The sequence below is a fragment of the Rhinopithecus roxellana genome, chromosome 1 (genome assembly GCF_007565055.1).
Source record: "Rhinopithecus roxellana isolate Shanxi Qingling chromosome 1, ASM756505v1, whole genome shotgun sequence".
Taxonomy (NCBI): Eukaryota; Metazoa; Chordata; class Mammalia; order Primates; family Cercopithecidae; genus Rhinopithecus; species Rhinopithecus roxellana.
The window spans coordinates 193,335,846-193,359,748 of NC_044549.1; the positions used below are offsets into that span (position 1 = coordinate 193,335,846).

Sequence of the window (23,903 nt, forward strand, 5' to 3'; positions counted from 1 at the left end):
AGAAATCGCCAGTGTAACTCCACAAAAGCTTCAAATGCTTTATTTTCATGGAGCGACTTCCACCCTGCAGCTAAAATTGACAATGTGTTTTCACAGCCGAGTTGTTGGGGCTGAGGCAGTCGGTCTAAGGAAGATTCCTGGCTTGATGGATGCAAACGCGCAATGAAGTCCTGGCCTGGAGTGGAACCTTTCAACTCTCAGCTCTTCTTCCAGGACCGGGAACTCCTGGCACGAGCCCGAAAGCGTTCCTCACTTGCAGCAGTCTTTGGGCGTCTTTCTGACAGAGCGGGCTCGCTAACCCGGCGGTTCAGCAGCTGTGGGGGGTCTGGGAGACTTGGGCGCGTCTTAGCCTGGACAGCTCCCTGAGTGCGAATCCCTTTGATGTGTGTTGAATGAATGAGCGTCGCTAGCGTAGTAAATTTATGGCAGAATTAAAACAATCTACATAGGGGTCACGACGGCGACTTTAATTACCCAGGGACTGTGAAGTGGGGAAGAGCTGTCTTTGGAGGAGCGCCACACCACGTCTTAGAATCAGGCAGGCCCCGGATTCTGGTGACCCATAACTCTACGGTCACTGAGGGTCCAGGACTCAGAGGCAGGGGAAAGGAAAAGCCTGACTTAGAATCGGGGAAGGACCTGGAGTTGCACCTGGGGGCTCCCGAACCGCGGCCCCAATACTGCACTGCGCCGCAGGGAAGAGCCCCGGGAGGGGCGCGGGTCCCCGCCCCGGGCGCGCGCAGCCCTGCCCCGCCTCCTCCCGGTGCGCCCCGCCCATCCCGGCGCGTGCCGCCTGCGCGCCCGAGGTGCTCTGGAGGAACCGGCCCGGCGGGCACCCCTGGCCCCGGCGCAGGCGCGATCGCGGGCCGCCCCTCCCGCCGGGTGCCCTGCACGCGCCCCCGCCCCGCCTCCGCACGCTCCCCCGCTCCGGGCGCCTCTGATTGGCTGTTGGCCTGGCCAGCAGGTGTCGGCCGCGGCTGCGGCCAGGCTGGCCCTAGCTGCCTGCGGCGCGGGCGCCTCCCTCGCAGCCGCTGCTGCCGACGCCGCCGCCGCGCTCCCGCCTCCTGTCGGTTCCCGGGCTCCCGCTGCGGCTGCAGTTCTGGCAGCCGAGCCCCCGCGGTGCTGCAGCCCAGCTTTAGCGCGAGACCGACCCGCGCCCCTTCCTCGCCGCCGGCAGCCTCTAATCCACGCGCCGCGCTGCGGCAGGTGCCTTGGGCGCACTGAGGCTCGGTGGCCTGAGCCCGGCCGCCATCGATGACCCCGGTCACAGACCTGCTTCAGGCTGGCCAACCCGTGTGAGTACCGTCCGCCTCCCTCTTCTCCCCTGTGGCAGCTTTGCGCCACTCTCCCCTCAACATTGCCGCAACTTCGGGGGTGGGTGTGTGAAGGTGTGGAGGTGTCTCTCATGCTCCCCCGCAACCCGTGCGCGTCCGGAGCCAGGAACCCTAGGCGCGGCCAGTCAGCCTCTGCGGAGGGGCGAAGGGCGGGGGTACTTGAACTTGCTCAGGGATCATCGCGGAGTCAGTCTCCTCTTTCTCTCGCTGCTGGGGCGGGAGCTCGCCTCTGCGTTTCCCTCGCGTTTTCCGATCCCGGCTGGCCACGTAGCGCTTGGGCTGCGGTTCACCGCGTACCTACTGCGCTGCGGGCGCACAGGCGGGACGCCTCAAACCATCCGGTAAGCGCCCCGCAGCAGCCCAGCTCGGTGGACCTGACTCTTTCAGACTCTTAATTTCTGTAAAACGGGGCTAATCAGGGACTGGTTCAAGGTCACAGCTGATGCTCAGAGTTAGAACACAGGTGGACTGCGTCTGGCCCTCGCCTGCGGGCTGCCTGGGGAGGGGAGCGCTGTTGGCGGGGCAATCACTTCAGCTTCATCCCGTATTCCTCCTCATACTCCCTTTCCGCCACAGCCGCCAGACTTGAAAAGGTAGGGAGCCAATCCCAGGGGGCTCTACATAGATTTGGAGGTAACGGCGGGGAATCTTCCTGATGGAGGCGTGGAGCGGAAAGATTCAGTGGTGGGAACCCCAAGACCTGAGGCTTTTTTGGAGCACTTGCTCCCCTTCTTGTTCCTTAATTTACTGACGTCTTGGCAGGGTAGGGGAATTTGTTCTTAAATCCGTCCTGCTCCTCTTTTCTTTTTCCAAATAAGCACTGTCCCCAAGGATAAGTACGGATCCCAAAACTCTTAAATGCACACACCGGTTTGGGCCTAGGGACTTCCTAAGAGAAGCGAGTACGCTGTGAGCTTGGTTCGCTAACGTTGGCTCCTATCTGCTCCTAGAAAATGCCTTCAGTCTGGCTTCATTTCCAAGCTCTCCATCTCCCCGACCATGATCTCGATTTGTTGATTTTCCTGATACTTTCTTAGGGGAGGAAGACTGAGACTGGGGGCTGGCCAGTCTTGGTGTATGTAAATGACGTCGGATGTGATTCTTTTACTCCAGATCCTTTGAGGTGGCTCCAGTGGGGCCGCCTGTGGTGTTGTGGGCGCTTCTCAGAGCTCTGGGCTGGGGAGAGGGTCACCTAGCCTCTCTTGCAACTCAGCCTCCCCCACCACAACTCTGAAACTCAGCCATGAGATCACTACTTAGTTTTGTGATGACTGACCAGCATCTTTGAACCTGAACTTTTTCATTTATAAAATGGAATAGTCCCCGCCGCCTTTCAATCTTGCCAAGGAACTTGGCGTTCAGAGGATATGATAAATGTGGCAGTGCACTGGGGGTTTATTAAAAAGTCGAAGGAAGATGGTTCAAGGCATCCGGGGCTATAGGTGGAAATGGAGGTAATTTAAAAAATTTTTACAGCAATATCTGGGACCCTGTTTGCAGATTTAAAAATCTTCTTTTTAGAGAAATTTAGTTTACCAAGACTTTGAACATACTGCTTTCCATCTTCCTGCTCATGTTCCTTTGCCTGGCCATGGGCAGCTGCATCTCTCCTAATTACCCACCCCTACCTCCATCTGCGAGCTGTCTCTGTGGGCCAGAAGCTGTGTCTGTGGGACTGTTTCTGGAAAGTGGGGGGAGGCTCTGTGTGTGTGTTGTCTCTGAGGAGTCAAAGTGTGACTCTAGAGATGGTGTGTATCTCTTGGTGGTGCAGTGTTCTGTGTGGTCTGGGTTTCATCGGTGTGTATGGTGGAAGAAGGGAGAGTTTTCTGGCTGCAGAATTTGTTCACTTTTGAGAAAGTGAAGTGTTAGCCATACTCAGCTCAGTCATTTAAACTAGCAGTAGCATAGATTATGTCCTGTCTCCTTTCTCCCTGCCCAGAGGGATTCCCGATGGCTGAAAAATATCCAGTAGAAAACAAGGCTTCCCCCTGATTTTGCCTTTGAGTTATTTTTGTGTATGCACAGACTCTTGTCTGAAAGCCAAGTTAAAGGGAGATGACTGATCAGACCTTGGTGAATTTAACAGTCTACTGAAGTATAATTCCAGAAAATAGTGCAGTTCTGAAGGATACATTCAATGGATTTTCACAACTGAGCACACCTGTGTAACCAGTGCCCTGATTAAGACCAGAATATTTCCAATCTTCCCATTACCCCTACCTACAGGCACCATCCTCCAAGGGTAGCCATCATCCTGCTTAGTTTTATCAGGTTAGTTTTATTTTTATTACTATTGTTATTTATTTTATCATTTTAGTTCCCAAGCTAAAATGACACTTCTTGATGATTTTCTACCTCCTTTTTAATAAATGCAAACCAAGAGTAGTTATACCTAAACCAGTACAGAAAAATAGAAGGAAGAATTTAGCCTTACAATCTGAGTGAAGAGTGACTTGGTTGTCCCACCACACCCTGATCATTAGTTATTTGGTGGTGTAACAAACCTGATCCCAGATGTAACAGTGCTGACATTGGTCAATGGAGGCTGGCTTGTTCCCATGAGAGCTTTTTCGCAGAGTGAATTAAAGTAATGCAAATATGAAATTATGTGATATTAAAATATGAATGAAGAAAAACTGAATAGATTCTCATTTGATACATAAAAATGAAATATTTTGAATTCCTCGAAGATAAAAAGTTGACAGAGAATCAGAATTTGAAAGCTGACTGATTTATGAACTGTTGATGTCGTTGCCACATGGTGGCGCCAGGTTGGCTGGAGAACTGAAATACCTACCATCTTTTCCCAAGCTCTCAGAAAGGAATCCCAGGAATAAAATCCAACAACTCAGTATCTCCGAACATGATTTCCAACTACTATTTTCCATATCTAGCAAGTAGATCCCTTGTGTGGTCCCTACTACTAAATCCATGGGTAGAACTCTATCCCAGCTCTTTATGAAGATGGCCCGTGGGATGGGGCAGGTGCTTGCTGGAGGGAGCTGGAGGTGAGACACTGTTGCCTTTTCCTCAGTAAGATGGAGTTAAGGTGGTATGTCCTTGTGATTTGAAAGAGGGTTAACTGAGAAGCAAGCTTAGGTCACCTCATCCTACCCCAGAATCTTTTCAGAGGTTTGAGGGAAGGAGTTCTCATTCCAAAGGCTGGTATCTCCTTTCACAGAGCCCTGTCCATGCTGAACCTGGAAGAATATATAGGCCTGGCTGTATTGTTGCTAGAAGACATGTCCCAACATCCACACTACTGTTGCTGGAAGACATGTCCCAACATCCCACAGAGCACGCCCAAGTTACCCAGGAGATGTGGGGATGTTGTATCCAGATATGGAGAAGGCTAAATGGACCCAGCTGGTGCCCTTCTCCCATCCATCACCTTTTGTTTTTATTGTCAGCATGACTGAGATGCTGTTTAGAAGATTGTATTCATTTGGTGGCTTCCATGCCCATAATCACCAAGAGTGTTGAGTGTTTGTCATGTGCTGGACACTATAATTATATTTATTTACTCTTCACAATAGGAGGAGGATGGCTTTCCCATTTTATAGATAAAGGAACTGCTCCTTGACTCGGCCGGGCGCGGTGGCTCAAGCCTGTAATCCCAGCACTTTGGGAGGCCGAGGCGGGCGGATCACGAGGTCAGGAGATCGAGACCATCCTGGCTAACATGGTGAAACCCCGTCTCTACTAAAAAAAATACAAAAAACTAGCCCGGCGAGGTGGCGGGCGCCTGTAGTCCCAGCTACTCGGAAGGCTAAGGCAGGAGAATGGCGTAAACCCGGGAGGTGGAGTTTACAGTGAGCTGAGATCCGGCCACTGCACTCCAACCTGGGTGACAGAGCGAGACTCCTTCTCAAAAAAAAAAAAAAAAAAAAAAAAAAAAAAAGAAAGTTACACACTCTACGTTTACACACTATGAAAGCCAGAGTGAAGGTTAAGAGCCGAGTCCCTGAGACAACATCCCTAGCTGAGTTGTACTCTTCTACAGCGGCCAGGAGGTGGAGGGGAGTCTTTTTTTTTTTTTTTTTTTTTTTTTGAGACGGAGTCTCGCTCTGTCACCCAGGCTGGAGTGCAGTGGCTGGATCTCAGCTCACTGCAAGCTCCGCCTCCCGGGTTTACACCATTCTCCTGCCTCAGCCTCCCGAGTAGCTGGGACTACAGGCGACCGCCACCTCGCCCGGCTAGTTTTTTGTATTTTTTTAGTAGAGACGGGGTTTCACCATGTTAGCCAAGATGGTCTTGATCTCCTGACCTCGTGATCCGCCCGTCTCGGCCTCCCAAAGTGCTGGGATTACAGGCTTGAGCCACCGCGCCCGGCTGGGAGTCTTATATATAACTCTTTTGTCCTCCCTGGCACCTTCTCTAGCACTTTACATGTAGCCACTTAAGTGTAAGTATGGAATTGCTGTAAATAGAAAATTCTGTCATAAGCAAGAAGGACAGTGAAAGATGAGAACTTGGGGTCAATTCCATTCAACCTGCAATGTTGGGACTCAGTGTGCCTACTAGAGTGTGTAGTTTTATTATGTGTTTAAAACGCCATGTTATGGACACCCGTCTTATCTATTTTTTGTGATTTTTTTTCACCTAACACTTTTTTACATGTGTTGATAACATATATTGATCATTGTAAATCTAGTTGATTCATTTTAGCTTAGCATTCCTTTGATATGCCACAGTTTATATATTGATTGATAAAAGATTTTTCTATCTCTTGCTATTATTAAATATATTTCAAGGAATATCCTTGACAAGATCTTGTAGAAATGTACAAGAGTGTGTCTTGGGCATATATCCTCAGAAGGCGAATAACTGGGTAGTAGGATATGTATGCTTAAATCAATATTCATCTGTTATTTTAGCTCTCCTAGGTTTGGCAGGTTGCCCTCCTACTGCATTGTGTTGGAGTTCCTTGTATTCCCAAATCTTTGGCTGTGACTGGTATTAATCAGATGTTTTGATTTGGGCTAATCTGAAAAGCATGGAATGTATTTCACTGCTCTTTTACTTTGCATTTCCCTTAAAGATTATCTTTTTAATATATAGTTTTAATATAGTTTTACAGTTTTCTTTTTTGTGTCTTGCCATTGGTTTTTTTTTACTGGCAAAATTTTGTTTTTCATAGTTGGGTCTTTGAACTCCTCTGAAATTTATATATCTGTGTTGTTGAGGCAGGGGTGTAATTGTTTTCCATATTGAAAACCATTTACCCCATTATCATTTCATGAATAGTTTCCTATTTTCTCACTTATTTTGTTGCCATCTCTGACATAGGCTAATTTCTGTTATATCCTTGGATCTGTCTCTTGACTCTCTGTTCTACTCATCTTTTTGTGATTCCTGAGCTAATACCATTTCATTTAATTATTAAAGCTTTATAATAAATCTTCTCTTCTTACCCTTTTCCCCTAAAACTGTCTTGGCTGTTCTTGATGCTTTAGGCTTCAGCATGAATTTTAGGATCTATCCCTTCCTATGAAAATTCCTGTTATAATTTACATTGAATCTAAAGGTTAATTAGAGGAGACTTTTTATCTTTTCACTATTGATATGTTCCTTTCATGGACATGGCCTATCACTATACACTATCTTTTAGGTCATTCTGCAAGACTTGATAATATTCTCCATAAAGGTCTGAAACTTATATTAGGCACCTTATAGGTTTTCATTATCATTTTTCAATTAACAGCTCTATTGAGGTATAAGTCACATACTATACAATTCACTCATTGAAAGTTTACAATCAGTGTTTTTAGTAAATTTGCAGGGTGTGCAGCCATCAACACAATCTAATTTTAGAATATTTTTGAACCCTGCAAAATAAACCCTGTACCCATTAGCAGTCATTTCTCGGTTCTCATCCCTCCAAACATCCTGCCACACACCCAGCCCTAGGTAACCTTACCAATCTACTGTCTAAGTCTATACATTTGCCAATTCTGGATATTTCATATAAATGGAATCATATGGTAATATAGTGTGTGGCATTTTGTGTCTGGCTTCTGTCACTTAGTGTAATGTTTTCAAGGTTATCTGTGTTGCTGAATGTATCATTGCTCCATTCCTTTTTATTGGTATATTTCATCATATATATACATCACATCTTAGTATCCCTTCATTAGTCCTTAGAAGTTTTATTGCTCTTGTGAATGGGATCATCTCTCCTCTAGCTACATTTTTAAAATTGGTTATTGCCAGTATATAGTAAGGGGGCTGGTTTTATGTATTCTAATTTTCTATTTGGCGTTTTTGTTGGCTTGTAGATTCTCTGGATGTTCTGTAGAAAGCCATAGGTACTACAAGTAATGGTGGTTTTGTTTTTTCTGTTTTAAAACTTTATATATTTTTTCCTTTGCATATTACACTGCCTAGGGCCTCTGGCATAATGTAGAGTAATAGTGGTGATAATGGACCTCCTAGTCTGGTATGACTTTGATAATGCTTTTAAATATTCACCAAGAGTATGATGGTTACTTTAGGCTTGTGGTAGATACGCTTTAACGTGTTAAGGAATTGTATACTTTTGGTATTCTAATAGTGTTTGGTTTTTTCAATTATGCTTATGTTAAATGTTTATCATATTCCTTTTTTATATCATCTTTAACAAAGTTGAATTATTAGCTATAATGTCAATTCATTTTGTTTTCCTTCCAAAGTTTATATTATGAAAACATTATATTTTCAAGCGTAAAATTATATTTTAATGTTGAATTTGCCTTTTCAAATCATACTGACACCCTATCCTGAGGATAAACTCCCCTCGTAGGTATTTTTCTTTCTTCTCTTACTTGAGGATCAGCGTCTTGAAGAAAGATCAGACTAACTGAAGAGTTTACCAAGGCAAATAAATATGAAGCACTCTGAACAGTGCCTGGCACATAAGTATTAGTTATTATCATAGCTATACAATGTAGTTAGTAATAAATTATCAAAGAACATTGATTTGGAGCCCTGAGGAGGAGGATTCACTAGGGGGACGCCTGCCCAAATGGAGTGGCTAATGGGGAATGTGGGATTTGACCTGGCGTTTGAAATTAAATTAAACTAAATGTGTTAATATAAAACGTACTTATAGAAATATAGGCAAACAGAAAGAAAAAAGTAAAAATCACCTATATTCCCACCACTTAGTTGCTTTTGAAATTTTTATATATTTTTTTCCAGAGGTCATTTGATATTGTATACATAGATGCAAACCTTATAAAATATTCATTTTCTGAATCTCACTAGTTATTAAGCCTTCATAATGATAACAGCCTTCACGTCATCACATGAAAACATTCATTAATGGACTGTCCACTTATATGTAGGTCCCCATTCTGATGTCTTAACATAGTACTAATGAGTTCCTGTCTACTAAGCATCATTTTCTTTATGGGCCAGTTATATAGGATTTTATTGGACATGATAGTGCAAATTCATTGTAGAGTAGAATTGCAAATCTTGCAAAAGATGGAGAACTTCGTGAAATTGATGAAACTAGGTTGACAATCTGCAGAAAACATTTGCTCATTGTTGAACACATTGATTGCTGACAGCCTTAAACCTGGTAAGGATTGAAGAAAGAGACAGTATCTGCATGCTCCAGAAGAGAATGAGTTGAATGACAAAATAGGGAGAGGTCTTTTTGATGCCGATACTCAAATAATTTTGCTAAAAAGTGATACTCTTTCTGAGCTTGTCAAAAATGTCAAATGCTCATTGAAGGATGTTTTGTACTCTTTAAGTTTGCTGGGAAATTTATGCCCCAAATATGAAAACATGATTTATTCTAAGGTAACATTTTCCACCAGAAATATAATGCTGGGAGTACATGTAGTTTAAACTCTTCTCATGGGCACATTAAAAATGTTTTTAAAAATGGTGGAACTAATTTTAATAATATATTTAATTTAATTCAGTATATCAAATATACTTTTGTATACATTTCAAGATATAATCAATATAAAATTATCAATGAAGTGTGTGACATTCTTTTTTTCTATACTAAGTCTTTGGAATCTAGAATGTATTTTATACCCACAACACATTTCAACTGGACTAGTCACATTTCAAGTGTTCAGTAGCCACATGTGCTGGATAGTGTGGTTCTAAGAACTAGTGTAAAGTTGTATATCAAAATTTGCTAAAACATTAAATAAAATGTATCTTCTTGTTTTTTCTCCCTTAAAAGGTAATACTAATCAAAACTTTATTTCCCTTTATTTACTGTGATATTTTAAGTGGATTCACTTTAACTGACTTTTCTCTGGTAACAAGTATCCTTGAATAATATGGACCATATGAATTTTTTTTTTTAAATAAAGTGATACTTTAAAAAGCTTAACAACATGTCAGCAACTTTAATGCTAGTATTTATTCTTCTGTCATTACTTTCATCCTTCAAATAATCTGTTTAATCTATATACCATAATTTGTTCAATGAAACCATTCTTTTAAGACACTAGGCACTTTAGACTTTTATTAACTTCAACTTTGTAGACATTCTTTGTTTTCTTGAGATGAAGTACTTTGTCAAAGTTAGTTTACTTTAAGCTTTTGATATATATTTTCAAATAACCCTCCAGAAAAGTTTATAAATTTATCTTGCCATTAGTAGTATACGAGTATGCCAAATTCCCATGCCTTGCCCTTGATAAGTATGATTATTAAATAACAATACTAGTTTCTTGGGCAAAAAGAAGAACCCCAGAACCTTGCTTTTTATTTCACCTTTCTCTACTGGTGAGGCAGAATGTATCTGCATATTTATTGGCTCTTCATGGCCAACTTCACTATAGAGTTATCCATGGAGGTTGCTTTTTATTTCCTGTGCATTCTGTAACTTGCATTTATTACTTGGTGTTTTTGAAAGAATAGTTAAGTCGTTTTACCCAGATCATGTTCATTTTTTTAACTACTAAATACCTTTCCATGATATGAAATAACATATTTTTTAAATGTGTTTTTCTATGATAGACTTTTGATTGTTTCTTTAATTTTTGGGGGGTATTACATAGATGCATTCAGTAAACATCCTTGAAATTTATTTATGCACATGTACAAGAAACTCTTGAAGATATATGCCTAGAAGTGAAATTGCAGGGTCTTATTTTATGTAAACTTTGAATTTGACCATTTGATGCCAAATTACTCCCCAAAGTGACAATACTAATTTAAATTGCTATAGCAATGTAGATGGATAGTATCTGTCACATTAAAGACATAATACTACAGAAGGAAGAACAAAGATGTTAAAGGAGAAAACATATAGGTATATGTTTTTGTGTATATATAAATATCCTAAAGTTCAAATAGAAAGCTCAGAGGTTTTTGACCTTTTCATTTTGAATATTGCATCATATAAATGATTATACATAAATATATCATAAACCTTATATAAATATTTACTGGCCGGGCACAGTGGCTCATGCCTGTAATCCCAGCACTTTGGGAGGCCGAGGCGGGTGGATCACCTGAGGTCAGGAGTTCGAGACCAGCCTGACCAACGTGGTGAAACCTCGTTTCTACTAAATACAAAAAATTAACTGAGCATGGTGGTGCATGCCTGTAATCCCAGCTACTTAGGAGGCTGAGGCAGGAGAATTGCTTGAACCCAGGAAGCTGAGGTTGCAGTGAGCCAAGACTGAGCCATTGCACTCCAGCCTGGGTAACAAGAGTGAAACTCCATCTCAAAAAAAAAAAAAAAAAAAAAAAAAAAAAAAAAAAAAAAAAATTACCTAACTGGGGAGAACTGGTAAGAGTTTAAATGGTCAGTTATTTAGTAGTGCCTTTAATGAGGACAGACTACAAGAGGAAGTAAGCACCTGTTGGGGAGAACCAGGAAAGCACCTCTGTCCAGCTCTGCCCCTGTCTCCCCCATCCTGGGGGGTAGATTCTACCATTGGACGATTATTCCTTTTTGTCTTCTCTTCTGTTAAAATTTAGAAGACTTTTGTTGGGGTAACTCCAAAGTAACAATGTTACAGTAACACCCTAATGTGAATGAATTTATGTGATCAATTGCTAGTGACAGGAAGACCAGAACAGCGTGACACTACCAGAGGTTAGTGAGGAAATGGCTGATAGGTGGACTTGGTTGGGGGATGGGCTGGATGATTTACTAAAAGAAACCTCACCCACTTCCAACTTACCCTAAGGATGAATTCTGCATTTCTGCAGGGAAAGCAAAAGGAACTTTATGAAACTGTGTGCCTAAAGGCATCCAGAAAATTGTTTTTCGTTTTTTATTCAATCATTACCTTCCCTAGATAATTGAGTTAAATTTTCTGTGTATATTTATATATCATCATCTGGGGCAAGAAAAAGCACTGTGTGGAATTCCATTTTGTGCCTGTGGTTTACAATGTGATACCACTGATGAGACAGATGTGTGATCTGTGGCTGGGATACACAAATCCATGCTGTGGGCCGACAGTTTAATCTTACTGAGCTGACACTGGGGAAGAGAATGCAAGACATGTGTGCCCCAGGAAGGGTGAGTGCCTGGAAAACAGGTGCCCATGACCTCGGGATCTAATGTGACTATTTGCCAAAAGCCTCAAATAATCTTCTGACACTGAATCCTGATGGCTCAGGTAACTGTCCTGCGATATGATTCTCTCTTTTTGGTATGAAATGTAACTATCTCAAAAGTGTATTGAGTCATTTTCTAGGCTGGCAAGCCCAGATAACAGGATTCTGGTGAAATCTTTGGGGAAAAGAAAAATACCCAAGCCTCTTTACATGATGGCTTTTTTTTTTTTTTTTTTTTTTTTCTGAAGAGATCCAAATCTGTGTAAGCAGTACTTCCAGTTCCTAAAACCTCTTTCTGACTCCCTCTTGAAAACCTCTGTCTCCAACATCATTTCATTTTATCCATGTAGCTCCAGCCTCAGAAAATATGGCAGGTGCTGCTTTTGTGTTTGTGTTATATGAATATGGTTTTGTTGTTTTGTTTCTTCTGAGAAACAATTTATTAATCATTAGGGATTTTGATTTACTAGAATGATACGTAAATAGTATGATGTTTGAGATGAGTATCTTTCTTTTACAGCTAATTATAAGAAAAATCAGAAATGCTGTTTTAATTGTTTTAATCCTTGTTCAAAGTCTTTTAGAAACCCACCAATCAATTTTTCAGCTCTGTGGTCCAGTGAAGGTCAGGTGCCTCTCCTAGAACTGCAGATCTTGCAGTCTGGTTCTGGAATGTTGCTGAGATCCCCTAAAGGCTCCTTCATGCTCCCAGGTCTGAATCCTTCCTTTTGCACGTTCCAGGTACCTGATGCATGTTCTTTCCACTGCCCCTGCCACCACCCATTTTCTGCTTGGGCTCCTTTTCCCTTAGGCTGCTGCTGATGGTGGATAGGGATGCAATGCTGACATTTTCCCTTTCTCTGTTATAAATGAACCGAAAGCAACAAAGAGAATGAAAAACAGAAGACCAAACATTTTTCGCAAATCTGAAAGATGGTTAAAATTGCTTCCCCAAAAGTTGGAAACATGGCCAGAAAAAGTGGGATCATGGGAGGTGCATGGAAGGAGGCAGAGGGATGTGCTCTGAATGTTTAGTCAGGAGCACTTGAAGGTGAGATTTTCTAGTGGAGTGCAACACCCAAGTCTCTTGTATGTAGTGGGATAAGGAAGCCTGCAGAGGCAGCGAACACTTCCTGCTGTCCACCACTGCCCACCCCCGACCCCTGGACCACCCCGCCCTGACTTAGTGTCTTCTTTGCCTTTTGGCCAGTCTCTCCAGGGTTTTTACTTGTTCTTTTCAGACTTTCCAAAGGGCCAACTTTTGGCTTTGTCTTCTCTATCCTATCATTGTTTCTATTTATTAATCTCTGTTCTCATCTTTATTATTTCTTTCCTACTACATCTTGAGTTTTTTTCCCCCTAATCTCCTAAATTTATATGATTAATTCATTAATTTACAGCTTCACTTCTTTCCTATATATGCATTCAGGACTATACATTTTTCTCTAAGTATTGCTTCAGCAATGTTTTTATTTCACAAGTTTTGATATATAATTTTGTTATTGTTCACATGTAAGTTTTTAAAATTTTCATTATAATTTCTTCTTTGAGTTATGACTTATTTATATGTTTTTTCCTAGAACTTTTTAATATTTTTTTTTCTATTTTAATTCATGGTGACTAGAGAATGTGGTCCACATGATTCTAGTTATTTGAAATTTGTTGATGCTTGTTTTGTGGCCTGGTACATAGTCATTGTTCATAAATGTTCCATAACTTCTTGAAAAGAAAGTTATTGGTTGCAGAGATTCATATCTGTTTATTAGCTTAAGTTAGTTAATTATGTTATTCAAATATTCCATTTTTTACTGATGTTTTTGCAGTTTGGTTAATCAGTTATTGAAGGAGAAGTATATGAAGGCCAATTTATTAATTTAATCTTGTGCTTTCATTTTGTTTTGCATATTTTGAAGGTGCATTTTTGTTTAAGTATATACCATTATGAGAAACCCTCTTAGTCTCTAGTAATACCTCTTGTTTTTAAGTCTGTGTTTAATAGAGCTATACTGTACTATATTTTTAAGTTGACATATCATAATTATACATATTTATGGTATGTAGTGATGTTTCAATATATACGGTGTACAGTGATCAGATCAGGGTAATTAGCATGTCCATCATTTCAAACATTTATCATTTCTTTTTGTTAGGTACATTCAATGTCATACTTCTAGCTATTTGAAACTCTATAACAAGCTTGTCTGTGGCCCGCGGGCTGCATGCGGCCCAGAATGGCTTTGAATGTGGCCCAACACAAATTTGTAAACTTTCTTAAAACATTATGAGTTTTTTTTTTGCGATTTCTTTGGTGCTTATCAGCTCTCATTAGTGTTATTGTATTTTATGTGTGGCCCAAGACAATTCTTCTTCCAATATGGCCCAAGGAAGCCGACAGATTGCACACCTCTGCTCTGTAGCATATTATTATTAGCTATAGTCATCCTGTAATGCTGTAGAACACTAGAATTTGTTACTCCTATCTAGCTGTAATTTTGTATCCTTTAACAAATATCTCCCTTTCTCTACCCTTCCCAGACTCTTTCTACTTTCATTTGTATGAGGTCGTTCTTGTTTTAGCTTCCACAAAAGAGTGAGAACATGCAGTGTTTAACTTTCTTTCCTGACTTATTTCACCTAACGAAATGTCCTCCAGTTCCATTCATGTTTCCACAAATGACAGGATTTGATTCTTTTTTATGGCTGAATAGTATTTCATGGTGTATATATACACCACATTTTCTTTATCCATTAACCTGATGTTGGACACTTGGCTGTTGTGAGTAGTGCTGCAATAAACATGGGAGTGCAGATAGCTTTTCTTTTCCTTTCTTTTCTTTTCTTTTCTTTTCTTTTCTTTTCTTTTCTTTCGTGAGGCAGAGTCTGACTCTGTCACCCAGGCTGGAGTGCAGTGGCATGATCTTGGCTCACTGCAACCTCCGCCTCCTGGGTTCAAGAGATTCTCCTGCCTCAGCCTCCCCAGTAGCTGGGATTAGAGGTGCCTGCCACCATGCCTGGCAAATTTTTGTATTTTTAGTAGGGATGGGGTTTTGTCATGTTGTCCAGGCTGGTCTTCTGACTGAAAGTGATCTGCCCACCTCAGCTTCCCAAAGTGCTGGAATTACAGGCATGAGCCACTGTGCCTGGCCAGATGTCTTTTCAATACACTGATTTATTTTCCTTTGAGTAAATGCCCAGTAGCCCAGTAGTGGGACTGCTGGATGATATGGTAGTTCTACTTATAGCTTTTTGAGGAATCTCCATACTGTTCTCCATAGTGACTGTCCTATTTTATACTCCCATCAACAGTGTGTAAGTGTTTTCTTTCCTCCACATCCTTGCCAGCATTTGTTTTTGTTTTTGTTTTTTTTGTCTTTTTGATGATAGCCATCCTAACTGGGGTAAGATGAAGCCTCACTGTGGTTTTGATTTGTATTTTCCTGATGATTAGTGATGTTGAGTATTATAAATATATTTGTGGGACATTTACATATATTCTTTTGAGAAATGTCTACTTAGAGCATTTGCCTTCTTTTTAACGAGTTTTTTTTTTTTTCTGTTGAGACGTTTGACTTCATTTTATATTCTGGATATTAATTTCCTATAAGATGAATAGTTTGCAAGTATATTTTTTCCCATTCTGTATGTTGTCTTTTTACTCTATTTATTTATTCTTTCTTTTGCTTTGGAAGCTTTTTAGTTTGATATAATCCCTTTGCTTATTTTTGCTTTGTTTCCTATGCTTTTGAAGTCTTATCCATAAAATCTTTTTCCAGATAAATGTCCTAAAGTATTTCCCCTATGTTTTTCTCTAGTAGTTTTATAGTTTTGTGTCTTGCATTTAGATCTTTAATCCATTTTGAATTGATTTTTGTTTAAGGCGAGAACTGGAGGTATAGTTTCATTCCTCTGCATATAGACATCGCTTTCTCAGCACCATAATTTAAGAGATTATCCTTTCCTCGGTGAATGCTTTTGGTGCCTTTGTCAAAAATCGGTTGTAGATACGTGGATTAATGTCTGGGTTCCTTCTTCTATTCCACTTGTCTATGTGTTTGTTTTTATGGCAGTATTATTATGCTGTTTTGATTATTACAGCTTTGCAGTATATTTTTAAGTCTGGTAGTGTGATATCTCCAGCTTTGTTCTCTTTGCTCTGGATTGCTTTGGCTTTTTGGGGTCTTTTGTGGTTCCATACATAGTTTTGAATTTTGTTTTCTATTTTTGTGAAGAATGCCATTAGTATTTTGATAGGGATTATTTCATTGAATCTGTAGGTTGCTTTGGGTAGTATGGCCATTGTAATTATTTTCATTATTTTGTATCTTGAACATGGGATATTTTTCCATTTGTATTCTCTTCTATTTTTTTTTTTTTAATCAGTGTTTTGTAGTTTACTTTGTAGAGGTTTTTCACCTCCTTGGCTACATTTATTTCTAGGAACTAGGTATTTTGTTTTATTTTTTTGTAGCCATTGTAAATGGGATTGCCTTCTGATTTCTTTTTCAGCTAGTTTGTTGTTTGTGCATATTAATCCTACTAATCCTACTGATCGTTATTTTTTTCTTTTTAACAGACAGTATCTCACTCTGTTTCCCAGGATAGAGTGCAGTGGCATGATCATGGCTAACTGCAGCCTCAAACTCCTGGGCTTATGTGGTCTTCTTGCCTCAACCTCCCAAGTAATTGTGACTATAGGCATATGCCACCACATCTGGCTAATTTTTAAAAATTTTTTATGGAGACAAGGTCCAACTATGTGGCCCAGGATCATCTCAAACTCCTGGCCTCAAGTGATCCTTCCACCTTGTACTTCTAAAGTGCTGGGATCACAGGCATTGAGCCACTGTGCCCAGCCAATGCTATTGATTATTGCTTGTCGATTTTGTATACTGCAACTTTATTGAATTTGTTTATCAGTTCTAAGAGCTTTTTGGTAGAGTATTTTGATTTTTCTCAATATAAGATTATGTCATCTGCAGAGACAATTTAACTTTTTCTTTCCTATTTGGATGCCCTTTCTTTCTTTCTCTTGCCTACTTGCTCTTACTAGTACTTCCAGTACTATGCTGAATTAAAGTGGTGATAGTGGACATCCTCATCTTGCACTAGTTCTTGGAGAAAAAGTTTTTGAGTTTTTCCCATTCAATATGATGTTAGCTGTGGGCTAGTCGTATATGGCTTTATTTTGTTGATGCACTTTCCTTCTATACCTAATTTATTGAGAGTTTTTATCATGAAGGGATGTTGGATTTTATTAAATTTTTTATTTGCATCTATTCACATAATCATATATTATCGTTTTTGCCCTTCATTCTGTCAATGTGATGTATTGCATTTGTTGATTTGCGTATGTTGAACCATCACTGTATCCTTGAGATAAATCCCACCTGATCATGGTATATTATCTTTTTGACATGTTGTGGGTTTTTTGTTTGTTAAGGATTTTTACGTCTATATTTATCAGGGATATTGGCCTGTATTTTTCATTGTTATTTTTCTGATCTGGTTTTGCTATCAGGTCTATGCTGGTCTGGCAAAATGAGTTAGAAATAATTCCTTCTGCTTCAATTCCTATGAATAGTTTGAGAATAGTTGGTGTTAACTATTCTTTAATAGTTTGGAAGAAGTTAGTGGAAACCATCTGATACTGAGACTTTCTTTTTTGGGAGACTTTTTACTACTGATTCAATCTTGTTACTTTTTTAATTGGTCTGTTAGGTTGTCTATTTCTTCTTGATGCAATCTCGGTAGGTTTTTATAAGAATTACATGATTTATATCTATATTTCATGAAACATACAGTTGAAATAATAAATCAGTATATCTATGTCATTCTACATATATTTACACATTTCTAATAGCTGAATTGAATATCACTTGAAATTTTAATTAATTAAAAGTTCAATTAAAATTCAGTTTAGTTGCATTAGCTATATTTTACACACTCAATAGCCACCTATGGCTGGTGGTTCCCATACTGGGCAGTGCTGGTAGAACCATCTTGTGGGATGGTTTATAAATTTTTGCATTTCTCATGTATGTAAAGAAAAGATAAACTAAAATTAAATATTCACAACCAAGTTAAAGGAAGAAGTTAGAGTTACTTGCATTGCACCTGGCACTCTGTTGGTCAGAAGGAAGTTGAGACTCTTATTTCTATAAAATTGGGAATGTGGGAAATGTTGGAATGTAGAAAATAAGTAGATGTGTGAGGTATCTCTTGCTGCTCCTTCTGCACTCTTCTTCCTCTCGCCCTGTGTGCGTTCTCTGCATCATGAGAACATGGCTTTATTTATGTTCTGGAAATGGTTTTAGTGTTTCCTTTCTGAATAGGGAGGAATCTTGGATTACAACACAGAATATGTTTGTAACCACCTGGCACAAATTTTCTTCAAGTTATTCTCCTCCAAATTTGTTGAAGAATTTCTCAAATAATTATCTTTCCAGTGGAAATGGATGTCTTGCATTGCTTCCTTTCTTCCTATTAGAAATGTGAGAAATTCACTTAATTGCCAGAGAGAGGCACAGAGGCTGAGACCTTGTATTTTCTACCCTTTTAGATTCATTAAACTGAAGTAGGTCTCAAAAAAGCTTTTGGGACTTGAGATGACATGCATTCAATACTTAATATTTACATTGGATAAACTTGATAAAGAGGACAAATTTTAAGAAAACACTAGCAATCTCTAGCTTGGGGAGTTTGGAGCACATAACACTCATTTCTTAAGTAAGAAAAAATGAAAACCTAATTAGCATCAAAAGCAAGTTTTGTTTTTTAAAGACTTTATACAATTGTTTAGGGTTCAATGTGGAAGGAAAGAAATAATTTTAGTGTAAAGCAGTGCCCCCAGTGAACACCCAGAAGTAAGATGATTGAGCAGTAGGAATGTTGTCCTCTATGCCAATTTTTCCCCATTCGTGTGGCTTCACTGTTTATATATTGCATTTCAGGCAGATGCTTGAATATATATCTTTAGGAGCCTTAATATTCTTTTTTTAATCATTAATATACTTAAGTTCTAGGGTACATGTGCACAACGTACAGGTTTGTTACATAGGTATACATGTGCCATGTTGGTGGACTGCACCCATTAACTTGTAATTTACATTAGGTATATCTCCTAATGCTATCCCTCTCCCCTCCCCCCACCCCATGACAGGCCTGGTGTGTGATGCTCCCCTTCCTGTGTCCAAGTGTTCTCATTGTTCAATTCCCACCTATGAGTGAGAACAAATGGTGTTTGGTTTTTCGTCCTTGCGATAGTTTGCTGAGAATTATGGTTTCCAGCTTCATTCATGTCCCTACAAAGGACATGAACTCATCCTTTTTGTGGCTGCATGGTATTCCATGGTGTATATGTGCCACATTTTCTTAATCCAGTCTATCATTGATGGACATTTGGGCTGGTTCCAAGTCTTTGCTATTGTGAATAGTGTTGCAATAAACATACGTGTGTGTGTGTGTCTTTATAATGGAATGATTTATAATCCTTTGGGTATATACCCAGTAATGGGATGGCTGGGTCGTCAAATGGTATTTCTAGTTCTAGATCCTTGAGGAATCGCCACACTGTCTTCAGGAGAAAGAAATAAAGGGTATTCAATTAGGAAAAGAGGAAATCAAATTGTCCCTGCTTGCAGATGACATGATTGTATATTTAGAAAACCCCATCATCTCAGCCCCAAATCTGCTTAAGCTGATAAGCAACTTCAGCAAAGTCTCAGGATACAAAATCAATGTGCAAAAATCACAAGCATTCTTATACACCAATAACAGACAAACAGCCAAATCATGAGTAAGCTCCCATTCACAATTGCTTTGAAAAGAATTAAATACCTAGGAATCCAACTTACAAGGGATGTGAAGGACCTCTTCAAGGAGAACTACAAACCACTGCTCAGTGAAATAAAAGAGGACACAAACAAATGGAAGAACATTCCATGCTCATGGATAGGAAGAATCAATATCGTGAAAATGGCCATACTGCCCAACATAATTTATAGATTCAATGCCATCCCCATCAAGCTACCAATGACTTTCTTCACAGAATTGGAAAAAACTCCTTTAAAATGCATATGGAACCAAAAAAGAGCCCTCATTGCCAAGACAATCCTAAGCCAAAAGAACAAAGCTGGAGGCATCACACTACCTGACTTCAAAGTATACTACAAGGCTACAGTAACCAAAACGGCATGGTACTGGTACCAAAACAGAGATATAGACCAATGGAACAGAACAGAGCCCTCAGAAATAATACCACACATCTACAGCTATCTGATCTTTGACAAACCTGACAAAAACAAGAAATGGAGAAAGGATTCCCTTTTTAATAAATGGGGCTGGGAAAACTTGCTAGCCATACGTAGAAAGCTGAAACTGGATCCCTTCCTTACACCTTATACAAAAATTAATTCAAGATGGATTAAAGACTTAAATGTTAGACCTAAAACCATAAAAACCCCAGAAGAAAACCTAGGCAGTACCATTCAGGATATAGGCATGGGCAAAGACTTCATGTCTAAAATACCAAAAGCAACAGCAACACAAGCCAAAATAGACAAATGGGATCTAATTAAAGAGCTTCTGCACAGCAAAAGAAACTACCATCAGAGTGAACAGGCAACCTACAGAATGGGAGAAAAATTTTGCAATCTATTCATCTGACAAAGGGCTAATATCCAGAATCTACAAAGAACTTAAACTTACAAGATAAAAACAACCCCATCAAAAAGGAGCCTTAACATTCTTAGCCTTAGACCCAGTCATCTAATTTCTGGGAACCTACCCTAAGATAAAAAATTCTTTAATATGGAATACCCTTTATGCATAAAAATGTTTATCATAGTCCTCTATGAAATAGCACCAACTTGGAATCAACCCCGATGTGCAACACTAGGGAACAGGTTAGTAAATAGATCCACTTGATAAAAGATAATGCAGCTATTAGGAGTGATGCTTAAAGGTAATCAGACTAACATGGAAAACATGCTTGAGATAAAGCGTTTAGTGAAAAAAGAAGCATGCCATTTGTTTATTTTACTAAAATTATGCTGTGGCATTTCCAATTTAAGTCTAAGAATATTTTCATATGACATAAATTATGCTGTAATAAGTAATATTTCTTTACCGCAAAATAATCTAATTATAGCAATTATTTAATGGTAGCTGTGAAAATTTTATCACAAAATGTTAATTGCTATTAAAGTTTAATGGTTCATTATATAAATATAATTTAAATATATTACACATTCCAAGATAAATGTACTATATAATCACATTATTTCTGCCCAAATATTTGAAAGATAAGGAAACAAGACATCACAATCAGGAAAACTGAAAATGAAAAGTCACTAAACTTGAGAAAATATCATTTTAGTCATTGAATGCTAAAAAGTCACTAAACTTGAGAAAATATCATTTTGGTCATTGAATGCTAGGAATAAAAAGAACAGGAGACAACTAGTCTCCACAGAATTTAATATGTACGGACAATTCATAGAGGGGACAGTGGGTGAATTTATTCTTTACTTCCATGTCAATAAGAATGGATGAATTCCTTAAAAACCACTGAGACAGAAGAAGACATTGAGAATGAGTTAAGTGAAATATGCTTTTTATTGATCAATTGATGTGTCCATGTAATTTGAATATGAAATAGCAGAACCCTGTTGTGAAGCTTATCCATCTTAAGACAGAAGGAAGCACAGATAGAAAGTTTTGGAAACTTCTTACACAAGAATTCTGCCAAATAGTGAAAATAATTTCTAACTCCTGTTTATTATTTTTCTTAAGGACTAAAATCTTTGTTTTAAAAACTATATCCTGCAAACTCTTTGAGAGTTGCTGGGGGCGGGGGCTGTAGTGAGGGTGGGGAACCAACTGAATAAAAGAATAGACAAAAGATTGGCAGATTTTATCCCTCAATCTTGGCAAAATACAAATAAAGTGAAACATATCACAAATATTTTATTAAGTATTTAAAATTAAAATCTGTTTTGAATAAATATATATAATTTTTGATGCAACAGAAAATGTTATTTGAAGATGAGAAAATAACATGCTGTTTGTGAAGGCACACTATAAATAATTAAGTTTTTTTATTATACTTCAAGTTCTGGGATACATGTGCAGAACGTGCAGGTTTGTTACATAGGTATACATGTGCCATGGTGGCTTACTGTATCCATCAACCTGTCATCTACATTAGGGATTTCTCCTAATGCTGTCCCTCCCCTTTCCCTCCATCCCCAAACAGGCCCCAGTGTGTGATGTTCCCCTCTCTGTGCCCATATGTTCTCATTGTTCAACTCCCACTTATGAGTGAGAACATGTAGTGATTGGTTTTCTGTTCCTGTGTTAGTTTGCTGAGAATGATGGTTTCCAGCTTCATCCATGTCCCTGCAAAGGACATGAACTCATTCTTTATGGCTGCTTAGTATTCCATGACGTATATGTGCCACATTTTCTTTATCCAGTCTGTCACTGATGGGCATTTGGGTTGGTTCAAAGTCTTTGCTCTTGTGAATAGTGCTGCAATAAACATATGTATGGATGTGTCTTTATAATGGAATGATTTATAATCCTTTGGGTATATACCCAGTAATGAGATTGCTGGGTCAAATGGTATTTCTGGTTCTAGATCCTTGAGGAATTGCCACGCTGTCTTCCTTGATGGTTGAACTAATTTACACTCCCAACAGTGTAAAAGTGTTCCTTTTTCTCCACATCATCTCCAGCATCTATTGTTTCCTGACTTTTTAATGATCGACAATCTAACTGGCATGAAATGGTATCTCATAGTGGTTTTTATTTGCATTTCTGTAATGACCAGTGATGATGAGCTTTTTTTCATGTTTGTTGGCCACATAAATGTCTTCTTTTGAGAAGAGTCTGTTTATATCCTTTGCCCACTTTTGGATGGGGTTGTTTTTTATTTCTTGTAAATTTGTTTAAGTTCCTTGTAGATTCTGGATATGAGCCCTTGGTCAGATGGATAGATGGCAAAAATTTTCTCCCATTCTGTAGTGAAGCAGTGATCCTTTCCCACCAGTAGCTGCGGGGAGTCTGTCCCTTGCAGACCCTTGACCCGGTGACAGATGAATAAAGTACACTGGCACACAGATATTCTGCTGTGCCAGTCCAGCTGAGGGTCTGAGGTCACTCACAGACTCCGAGGAGAGTCCTGTAAAAAATGGCAGCTGCCGCCCTGAGCAGCTTGCACTCCAAGCATTTATTTAGTATAGAATTAACAGCAGAAGTTTTGAGTAACACACTTGTGGATAATTAACATGGTTAAGAGAATAGTTCTAGGAATGATTAAAGCTCAGGTACTGTGGTCTAGAGTAAATACCATTAGGGGGCAATTTTCCTGGTTGACCTCCCCCCGAGAGGGCCATCTGTGTCAAAGGTTAGTTAATGGAGGTAGGGTAAAAACAGACTTAACTGGGGAAGACTCTATTGTCCCTAGCATTTACCCTATGACCTAATGCTGTAAGGTAAGACCCAGCTGCCTTCAGCCTGTTCAATTATTACAGCTATGTAACCTTTCAGCCTTCCAAAAGTTTGTGACCGTTCCCTGTAACTTTCCCTAATATTTCCCTTTAATATTTCTGCCACCATCCTGAGTGAATCCCAACACTGTAGGTTGCCTGTTCACTCTGATGACAGTTTCTTTTGCTGTGCAGAAGCTCTTTAGTTTAATTAGATCCCATTTGTCAATTTTGGCTTTTGTTGCCATTGCCTTTGGTGTTTTAGTCATGAAGTCTTTGCCCATGCCTGTGTCCCAAATGGTATTGCTTAGGTTTTCTTCTACAGTTTTTATGGTTTTAGGTCTTATGTTTAAGTCTTTAATCCACCTTGAGTTAATTTTTGTATAAGGTGTAAGGGAAGGGGTCCAGTTTCAGTTTCCTGCATATGGCTAGTCAGTTTTCCTAACAGCATTTATTAAATAGGGAAACCTTTCCCCATTGCTTGTTTTTGTCAGGTTTGTCACAGATCAGATGGCTGTAGATGTGTGGTGTTATTTCTGAGGCCTCTGTT

The 23,903-nt window shown here is 39.5% G+C and overlaps 1 protein-coding gene across 2 annotated transcripts in view; it reads left to right on the top strand.

Moving 5' to 3' along the window:
* Positions 1–896: 896 nt before the first annotated feature.
* MYRIP (myosin VIIA and Rab interacting protein) overlaps positions 897–23,903 on the top strand; it is a 407,166-nt gene continuing 384,159 nt past the window's right edge. For both annotated transcript variants that reach the window (XM_010360033.2, XM_030935142.1), the window contains exon 1: positions 897–1,295. The gene's annotated coding sequence lies outside the window, so the exon portion shown is untranslated. The remainder of the gene's footprint in view (positions 1,296–23,903) is intronic.